This window comes from Citrus clementina, unplaced genomic scaffold (genome assembly GCF_000493195.1).
Source record: "Citrus clementina cultivar Clemenules unplaced genomic scaffold, Citrus_clementina_v1.0 scaffold_3, whole genome shotgun sequence".
Lineage (NCBI taxonomy): Eukaryota > Viridiplantae > Streptophyta > Magnoliopsida > Sapindales > Rutaceae > Citrus > Citrus x clementina.
The window spans coordinates 20,133,805-20,145,108 of NW_006262339.1; positions in this window are offsets into that span (position 1 = coordinate 20,133,805).

Consider the following 11,304-nt stretch of genomic DNA (forward strand, 5'->3'; position numbering starts at 1 on the left):
AACATGTTTTGTAAAATCTTACAATAGAATAAGATGTAGATCAATTCTAACTCGATGAAAATATATTGGTTGTTAGAAAAAAAAAACTAAATTAAAAATAAATATTTGAGAAAATATATTATTAAATAATAATAATTATTATTATTATTTTAATTTATTTACTTGAACTGAAGAAATCGTAATTAGAATGAGCTGTATTACCATTTATGTATTTATTTTATTTTAGAAACAAAATCAAAATGAGTTAAATTGTAAACCAATTGCTATAAAATCCTTAATTAATTTTTATTATAATAATAATTTTTTATTTTCATTTTTATTTTTATTATTATTCAAAAATTAATTATTAATAATAATTATCGTTAATTATTATTATTATTAACAATTTAATAAAAATTATTATTAATTATTGTTAATAGATTAATTAATTGGAATACTTTTTATTCTTGTTATTAATAATAACAATAATCTATTTAAAAAATATAAATATATTTATGATTATAATAAAATAATAATTATAATTATAATTCAATTAACAATAATTAAAAATTTTAATTAAATGAGGTTATTTTGAGAATTTAAAATTATAGGGGGGGTGAATTCGTACTCTAGAGTTTCAATAAAATAAAATTGAGTGTAAGGGGTTAAACAAAATTTTGCCAAATCAGAAAGTTTTATAGTATTCATGAATATAATATAAATAACATCAAATTTGGGGTGTTAGATGAAATTTCACAACCAGGCCGTAGGCGGACCCTTGAAAAAATTAACTCTTACCGACAGTGGGCCCTCCATTGGAAAAAAGTCAAAAAAAGGGGAAAATCGGGCTGGTAGAGTAGAAGGGTGCTCTATTTTTTTCATGAGATACATTATTAATTTATATAAACAATATAATTTTATAGTAAAATTGAACATTGACTCAATTAAATTATATGATTTAATAATGTATCTATACTAAAAAATTAAGAACACTTATACCTCAAGATTATGGATGGTAATTGTGCCCGCAAATCTGTCTAAATCCGTTCGCCAAAACCCGCCCGATGCGGATAATTTTGCGGGTTGCCTGCGGATTTGTTATTACAAATTGAAACCCGCATTTAGATGCGGGTGAGTTTGGTATTAGCCTAATATATGACGGATACCCGCATGGATATCCGTCAGACCTACAATGTTTATTTAAATATTTTTAATTGAAAAAATATTTAAATCTAAAAAATATATAAAGAAAATAATGTAATTATACAAAGTGCTAAATAACATCTTAGTAGACTTCATCCAAAGACGTTGGAGGCTTTAATGTGTGCTGAAAATTGGTTGTGTGCTAAATTTAATGGAATGAAAATGCATTTTTACTTCAATACAATATAATATCTGTTATACATTACAAACTTATAATCATCTATTTTTTTTCTTGATATACTTGTTACTTGTAGATGCATAATCTTCTAATAAAGTAGGAAATAGCAAATTGTCCGAAGATGAATATATTGTTGATGAGGTAAGGAACTAATTTTATTCAACTTAATTCATGAATTATTATATACTTATTATAATAATTGGGAAAAAAATCTTTGGGAAAAAAATCAATGAGTAATGGTTATTTACTTATATGGGCGAGGAAGCAAACGTTTCAATTAAAGAGTGTGTAAAATAAAATTTAGTTTTTTTTCAAAATTTATTTTTATATTTCACAAATTACAATAATATAAGCCCAATATGGCACCTTTAATAGTTAGCACATTCGATAAAATTATAAGTACGAAAAAATTAATAATTTGGTCTCATTAAATAGCAATCAGAGCCCATTGGCACCTTGGGCGCGCATGGGTTCGAGTTCAGCCCTGGGATTCAACTTCCTTGTATAATAGGGGTCTATTTGTCTCCTTATATTGAAGTAGAATCGATCTCCCTCCTATATTAATAGTGAATGTACATCTTTCTCTAGTTTTAAGTGAGGGTAGATCTTTCTCTAGTTTTAAGTGAGGGTTGACCTTCAAATTATGCTGTAATATAATTATTCAAAAGAATTTCGACTGATTTCTAATTGTAAATATTAATAACTCATGATTATAATATATCAGTGTATAAAAAAAAAAAATAGCAATCGGAGTTAAATAGCTCTTACTAATTTTTAAACCATTGCTTCCATTCATCAAAATCCATCTTATCAAATTGGATGTGCAACCATGACCACATTTCAAATTTTAAAGTACCTGCAACTGGTCAGCAGCTGGCAGTTGGGTATCATTTCCTTTGTTATGGGGCGCAGCAAACCGGCTAATTCAATTTTCACACAAATGTTCATGCTACACGTGGCAAGATCAGGAACGTATCTTGTCAAATGAAGGTCTTACAATATAACCCTTTTTTCAATAGCCTTTGTCATGCCGGCCCCATCAGGGGGGGAAGTTAAATTTTTTAATTTCCTTTCTCATGCCGACCCCACCACTGAATAAGACTCAAAATAAAATAAAAAAAGTCATTAAGATTGACCCGGCATTGAAAAGAAATAAAACAAAGTTTTTGAAACAATAAAATAGGGCCATTAGATTCGGTTTTTTTTTTTTTTTTCTGAGTATCGACACGTTAGAATTAAAAATTTATTAAGTTTATTTGTGCTGTTAAATTTATTGATTTAAACTTACGTCGATTTTATTATAGCAAAACTTATAATTTTTATTTTATATTAAAATATATTTGTCCTGTTATATTTATGAAAGATACATATACCGAAATCCAATAATATACTCGAGATAAGAAATTAGAGGCTCAAAGGAGTGGGTGGGATTCCAATTTGTAACCTCAAAGTTTAGCCATTGACTCTTTCATATTATTAGTTTATTGTGGCAGACAACAGATGAAGGAGAACCATGTGATATGATTATCGGCAACCAGCCCACCTTTACAAGTTAGGGTTGACAACTGGGGCCTCATTATGTTGCAGAAGAATAAAAGTGACGACAGATCTTGATTTGATAAGATATGGTTTTCACTTCTTTCTTTCTGCTATCGACAAGACACAAGACAGGTTAAATATGACTTGTCCATGCTATGTTATAAAAAATTGTAAGACCTTCATTTGACAAGATACGTTCCTGATCTTGCCACGTGTAGCATGAACATATGAGTGAAAATTGAATTAGCCGGTTTGCTGCGCCCCATAACAAAGGAAATGATACCCAACTGCCAGCTGCTGACCAGTTGCAGGTACTTTAAAATTTGAAATGTGGTCATGTTTGCACATCCCGTTTGATAAGATGGATTTTGATGAATGGAAGCAATGGTTTAAAAATTAGTAAGAGCCATTTAACTCCGATTGCTAATTTTTTTTTTATACACTGATGTATTATAATCATGAGTTATTAGTATTTATAATTAGAGATCGGTCGAAATTCTTTTGAATAAATATATTACAGCATAACCCGAAGGTCAACCCCTACTTAAACCTAGAGAAAGATCTACCCTCATTTAAAATTAGAGAAAGATCTGCCTTCACTATTAATACAGGAGGGAGATCAATTCTACTCCAATGTGAGGAGACAAATAGACCCCTATTATACAAGAGAGTTGAATCCCAGCGCTGGACTCGAACTCATGCGCCCAAGGTGCCAATGAGCTCTGATTGCTATTTAATGAGACCAAATTATTAATTTTTTCGTACTTGTAATTTTATCGAATGTGCTAACTATTAAAGGTGCCATATTGGGCTTATATTATTGTAATTTGTGAAATATAAAAATAAATTTTGAAAAAAACTAAATTTTATTTTACACTCTTTAATTGAAACGTTTGCTTCCTCACCCATATAAGTAAATAACCATTACTCATTGATTTTTTTCCCAAAGATTTCTCCTATAAATATTCTAGTCATTGCAGCACAACCGCTCTCTCTAATCTCTAACTCAGCAAAAGATACTCGAGAAATAGAAGCAATAGCAAAAGATACACGAGAAATGGATGCTATCATACAAGAATATATTTTGTTTCTTATCTATACCATTGATTTAATTGTAGCACAAAATTAGTACAAGAATGAATAATAATTATCATCATGCCATAAGGTCCCAATGCTTAGAATTGATAATGTTTATTGATTTTTAAGCAATTTTTTGAGTATTAGATTTTATGTAGAGAGAAATTCTTAAGATTAAGAGAAAAATGATTGTAATTTTGGTAGATGAGTTAGATGATTGTCAAAAGTATAAAAGCCTATTGCCTATAATTGTAAAATTTTACATAATTGGTAATTTAGTTATATAATATATTAATAAAATACATATATTAATATATTTGTTAAGGTGCAAGTAGCTCATCATAAAAATAATTACAAAGTCATCCAAACGTGTTAGCAAGCCAACAACAATCAGCGTGACATGCCGCTCGTTGGTGAAGTGAGTGTACTAATTTTTCCTTAATTTATCGAATGAGTTGTAAAGTTTAATGTAAATTTTAATGTTGTAAATTGTGGATGTTTATGGGAAAAGGACGTTTTGATCCTTAATGTTTAGGAAAAGAGGGGAAAAAAAACTCATTAGCATTTTTTTTAAAGAACTTATATATTCATATGACATGTTTGTTGGTAAACCTATTAATTTGGATGAAAAAAGGTTACAAATTAGTGGCATAATTTGTTGAACTTTTCATATAGTTTTTTAAATTTTATTATTTATAATCAAATAAAAGTAAAATCGGATTACCAATAGGGGAGAGACGTGTATCATTCTTTGATTGGTTGTCAAATTTTTAATATTGAAACTTTTATAATAAAAAAAATTGTTTTATTTTAAAGGAACTTTTATAGCCATGAACCATATGTATTGAGAGATGCATGAATTGATTAACCTGTCGTACTAGTTGTCCAAAACCCTTTTGAGTTTTTTAGCCCCAATACCTTTATTTTTGTTTAAATTGATAAGCATATGATTTAGGAAGTTATTTTATAATTTTATAATTTAGGTACTTTCATATTTTTATTTTTAATTAGAGTCAATCATGGAATGTGTTCTAATCTTTTATTTATATTATTATTGTGAATTAGTTTCACTTTTTAAGTTAACTTGAAAAAGTAAGTTTACTCTATTCTAAATATGGAGGTTTTGTTAATATTTTCAAACTTTTTGATTATTAAAAGATGCTTCTTTTATAATTTCTTTAGAAATCATCTATTAAAATCTCTCCTATAGAATCGTTTCAATTAGAGCGTTTTCTAATCTCGCTTAAAACGTCGTTAAAATCTCATTCAATCATTTGAATTAGAATGAAATCTAATCATGTAGCGATTAAAGCGTAATTTAACCATTTTGATCACTTTTGTTTAGTTCCACTCCATAATGATATCTAGTGTTTATTTACACTATTAATCCGCTAGCTTAGTTTATTATTAGAAGGATATCTAGTATTTATCAACCTATCATTTCGTTGGCTTGATTCAGTATTAGCATGTTATTTAGTGTTTATCTATCCCATGAATCCGTTTCCACTACCTTAGTTCTTCAATTGGTACTATAGCAGTTCTATACTAATTGCACAACTTTCCTACTACGCACATCCATCTCATGGAATCCACGCTTAGAAAAACAACCAAAGAAAAACAAAAATAAAAAATCCCAAATGTCGGCTTCTTCCACCACTACCATCGACTCCACCAGCGTCTACCGTCGCCCAACACTACCACCAAACTCACCAGCCACCACCTACCAAACTCCAGCCAACCTCGCCTTCAAGCCACCAGCAGAGTGTCCGCGAATCACCCAAATCCGCGAGCTCTCCACCCACTCACTGCTGCCAAACCACCAACCTTTTCCGTCAATATTTACACCACCACTGTAGTCCCCAGCAACCAGAGACCGTAAACGCAGCCATCTGTCGCCATAAAGCTTCCATAAGCCACCATACAAAACCGTCGAAACCATTCATTACACTTGAACAATGAAGAAAAAATTGGTTTGGACATTGGACACGCTGTGGAAAATTGTTTATTATTCAGGCTTGTTTCTGTTGGGAAAATATGCTCTTTAAAAGCATATGTGTTTATTTAATTGTAATAAACATTTTTTCTGATTACTAAAATTAATGAGATATTTTATTCAAATATCTTAATTGCATTAATATTTTTATTAAAGTCCATTTAATCATTTTATATGTATTTATGTGATCACCATGTGGATTCACAGAAGACATAAATACAAGTTATCTTATGATTAAATAAATTTTGTTCGCAGTTGATAAATAAAGTTGGGCACTTTATTTAGGTATAGACTGTAATAAATTCATTGAATGATTTATCTTAATCATGTATGAATTTATTGATGTAGTATGACTACATTGAACATGATCACATATGAGATTTAATTAACTTTATAATAACTGTCAGACTTATTAAATCTCATAGGCATTGATTTTACTGTAATCTTAATCTTGAGTTAATTATGATTTCATGATTGTAATTGTTATTCCATTTGAGTTACCAATGGGCATGACACATACTTGTAGTCTAGATTACCCGGTATCTTGGTGGGAACATTTATGAGTATTGGAGTTATGGATTAACAATATAGAATTTGTACAACACATCTCTTGATAGGTTTTCGGTACTTGATCATAGAATTCTCTGGCCAGAGTGTGTCAACATATTTAGTATGTTGAAAATGATCATTAGAGAAAACCAGTAAGGATCAAGGAATAAGATGCTATTAAATTGATTGGACAGTTGAGATATCAATTTAATTAACGATGTGGTACAAAGAATTGTGCAGTAAAGAAATCAATGTGGCTTGGGACGAATTATTATTCGAGCATACAATTATGGAAGTCAGTTCCAATCTTTTAGTGGAGTAGATTTGGAATTAAATAATTGGGCTAGTTTAATTACAGGCCTAATTATTGTAGCCACTATTGTATGTTCCCAAATGATCCCCGGGTTAACTCATTTAATTGACTGCACCAGTACTGGACTAATAAGCAAGATAACTAGTTATTTGGGTCAAAAGCCTAAATATATCATTTAGTGGGAGGCTCCATTTAATTAGCTTATGTGTAAAGGGCCTTATGTTATTTTACATGGTGGGTCCCCTATTAAATGAAAAGTAAGTGAGTTTTATTTTGGAGCATTATTTGGAGCCTAGGGTTTTCACTAAAGGGAGATATAAAATGCTTATTTTCTCTAAAGAAAAGGGAGCAGCCACTTTATACAGATCAGAGAAAAAGATTTTTCTCTCTATTGTTGAAAGAAAAATTTTCTCGTGCTAATTGCTTTGGTAGTGATAAAGGTGCTCACACGTCAAGTGTAGATCGAACCTGAGTCATAACCTGGAATATCATTGGTGACAGTTCGTGATCTAACAAGCGTGGTGGTGACGGATTGTGATCCAAAAGGAGTGGTGGTGGCGGATCGTGATCTAGGAGCCTAAATCACTTCAGCGGAAAAAGCCAACTCGGATTTTCAAGGTACAATTTCTAGAATACAAATTCTTATATATTATATGAGAGCGATCTTCAAAAAGTTTTATAAAAAATTTAAAAACCTAATTTTTCCCCAACAGTTTCAATGATAGTGATGCAGATGAAGAAATGGAAATTGTTAGCGTAGGGTTGTTTTCAAGATGAGGGGAATTGTTGCGTGTCATTACACTTTGTTACCAACAAAGTGTTGGCTCCACTGGCAATGGAGTCTCCTTAAGTGATTTGATTGAGTTTGCGCCCCAGTTCGAGTCGCAGGAAAGTCGCCTTTGTTGGGAGAACCTGTGCCTCTCGGTTCGAGCGGGGACTTCTAGTATGGGTTGTGGTACGGGCTTAAAGGTGCCTCCCACAGTTGGGGCCCTCCCCAGGATACCTCGTGGTCAAAACCAAAAAAAATATTAAGTAGTTATTTTGTTTTGCTGTGAATAATTTATTTCAGTGTCGATTATATTGAACCTAGTCAAGTGGTGGACTTATGTGGCGTTTGTTTTTTAACTTAATGACTTAAAGTGACTTAACTTAATTATTTAAGTTAATTAGAGGTGTTTGTTTTTATAACTTAATGAGACTTTTTAGATAATTTTGACTTAATAAAATAAGCCATTTTTTTTGACTTTTTACTTAATAGAGAAATCTGAATTAAGTTTTGCTAATGTCAAAAATATCCCTACTTTATAATTTATTTTTTATGTCTATCCCAAAACTCACCCATAAACATTTACCCCACATAAAAATTTCCCTATTTTTTCTTTCTTATATTATATACGATAAAATTTAAAATTTATGGTATTTTATATATTAAAATTCTAAAATAATTATATATTCACTTGAATATAGTTTTACTTATAAATGTTAAAATATTGTAGTATTTAATTTATTATTTATTTGACATTCAAATTTAATAAGGATACAAATGTAAAAGTACATATTTTCAGCTTTTTAAGTTGAAAAAAAAACAACTTAATACTTATTTTTTGAGATTCAGACAAAAAAACAAACATATTATTCAGATTCAGAGATTCAGATTTATTCAGAATTCAGATTAATTCAGGTCTATTCAGATTTCAGATAAAAAAATAAACGCCACCTTAGTCTAGGAGTCGTTAGGAGTTGTTAGGAGTTGTTGGCCACTTTACCTTTTTCACGCTGAGAGTTGCTTGCCTTTAGGAATAATCATTGTCTTTTTGTTTATAAAGCTTTGATAAATAAAGATTCATAAGTAACTCCGATTTTGAACAATATTGGCGAATTTTCACAAGGAGGTCCAGGGTTTCTTGAACGATCCTTATTTATATACATGCTTGCTTCTTAAATATTTCATGATGAATCCAAAATAAGCAAGACTCACAAGGCTAGGCAAGGAGAAACCTTACTACTGTTAATAGCGACTATCAACAAGCTCAGTATAGAAGTAGAACAGATTGCTAGCCCGGCAAATGAGTTGGTGATGTAGGACAAACCTACTCATAGTAAGAATATAAATTTATTTTTTTTAGTTTTATTAGGATTTATTTTATATTTTTCTTGTTTAAGTTATAGTCTTTTACTTATAAGGAATCATAATTTTATTAGAAATAGGATAATCCTAACTAGTATAAATAGGCTTGTTATGCTTGTTTCTTCACACAAGCTTCTCATCAATAATATTCAGTATTTTCTTAATTGAGATATTTTCTCCTTTGTGAGAGCCATTTTTCTTGAGTTTTTAAGAACATTCTATTAGAAAAAGAAAATTGCAGTGAGTGAACAATTAAAGCAAACAACAGCAAAAACAACAACTGGAAATCACAGAACGAACAACTAATAAACAACAGAAGTAATGAAAAAAAATAACGAAACAAAGAAAATAAACCCGAGGCTTGTAACACAGTTTCCTTAAAACAGATTTACCCCTATTGCAGTGCTTTAGATTTGCTGGTATATGTTTCCTGGGATGCAATGGGTGTGAATTATCCGTCAAGCACAGAAAAATAATTTCGGCAAACAACAACAGCAGAGAAACTCGATAAAAAATCAAGACGTTAGAAGGAGTAAAGAAAATTTTTAAGTGCTCTATGTGCTGGTTGCTCTATCAAAAAATAGAAGAGGAAGCTACCTTTTTATACACATGTGGGTATATAACAGTAGCATAAAATTAAATTTCTGAATTCAATACATGCGATTTAATCTTGTAACAGCCCATTGTATTTAAATAATTCAATTCAGCCTATTGAATTCAAAATTGAATCGTATAACAGTTCAAAATTTAATTTATAAATAATTGCGACGCTGTTAAGAAGCCATTGAATTGAGTAACAGCTCAAAAGTTAATTCACAAATAATTGTGAAACTGTTGGGCTGACATTTGCGTACGCAGGACGCACACGAGTTCAACCAAATCGGTCTTGGATTCGCACCCCCCCTTGCACACGCGCGTGTGGAAGAGCCTTTATCCTTAAAATTCTTGCTTATGCATGGATAAGTATCTATATATAAACACAAATCCCTTAGCTTATTTTTCCCTTGTGGGATAAGTCTCATTTCCTTTCAAATTTCCAATTTCAAGGGTGCACTTTGAGATTCAATTTCTCATTCACCCAAGCATCATTTTAAGTGAATAAATATACTATTTCAAAGTGTTCAAAGAGTAGAATCCGAACCTCTCAAGATTTTTCACTTTTGCTAAGTGGATCCCACTCAAAATGTGCCCTCAAAATAGCATATTAGTTGCTATTTTTTTAACACATACGCTAGAACGAAATCCAGTATCGCTTCCGCACTGTGTTAGTTGGTAGGGAACATTAATGCTCGAATGTAAAATTAAGACGAGCGTGAAAATTCTGTTGTACCAAAGGGCACATCAGATGCTCGACCAAATGCCAATAAGAATTGTCAAAGTTAGTCTCCAAGGTCTTATATGGCAAAAATTGTAAAAATTGATTTCTCGCATTAGGAAGAAAAAGTGTTAACGGCCAGCAACTCCTAACAACTCTTAGACTAAAGTGGCATTTAATTTTTTATTATGAAGAAAAAGTTATCAGATGCTCGACCAAATGCCAATAAGAATTGTCAAAGTTAGTCTCCAAGGTCTTATATGGCAAAAATTATAAAAATTGATTTCTCGCATTAGGAAGAAAAAGTGTTAACGGCCAGCAACTCCTAACAACTCTTAGACTAAAGTGGCATTTAATTTTTTATTAGGAAGAAAAAGTTATCAGACGCTCGACCAACTGCCAATAAGAATTGTCAAAGTTAGTCTCCAAGGTCTTATATGGCAAAAATTGTAAAAATTGATTTCTCGCATTAGGAAGAAAAAGTGTTAACGGCCAGCAACTCCTAACAACTCTTAGACTAAAGTGGCATTTAATTTTTAATTTTTTCATTTTTTATTAAAAATTGATTTCTCGCATTAGGAAGAAAAAATGTTAACGGCCAGCAACTCCAAACAACTCTTAGACTAAAGTGGCATTTAATTTTTTATCTGAAATATGAATGAGTTTAAAATTCTTTTAAGTTTGAATGAATTTGAATACGAATATTTAAATAACATCTTTGTTTTTCTTTTTTTAATATCTAATAAATAGCATTTTTCTGTTTTTATAAATAAAAATAAATTAATAGCCATGTACATGCCTAATGCTTTATTTGTATAGGATTAAATTAAGATTCTTTCTTAATCTAAACTTTTATTTGAGCAAATACAATCATACACTTCATAGTTAATACATAAAAACATAATAAAAAAATAAATCTTGAACATATATGAATAAAAATACACATGTACATGTTAAAAAGTAATGACAGTAACTTGTTTCTGAGTGATGAAGTGAGGAACGATTCCTAGAATTCATGGGCATTGGCGGG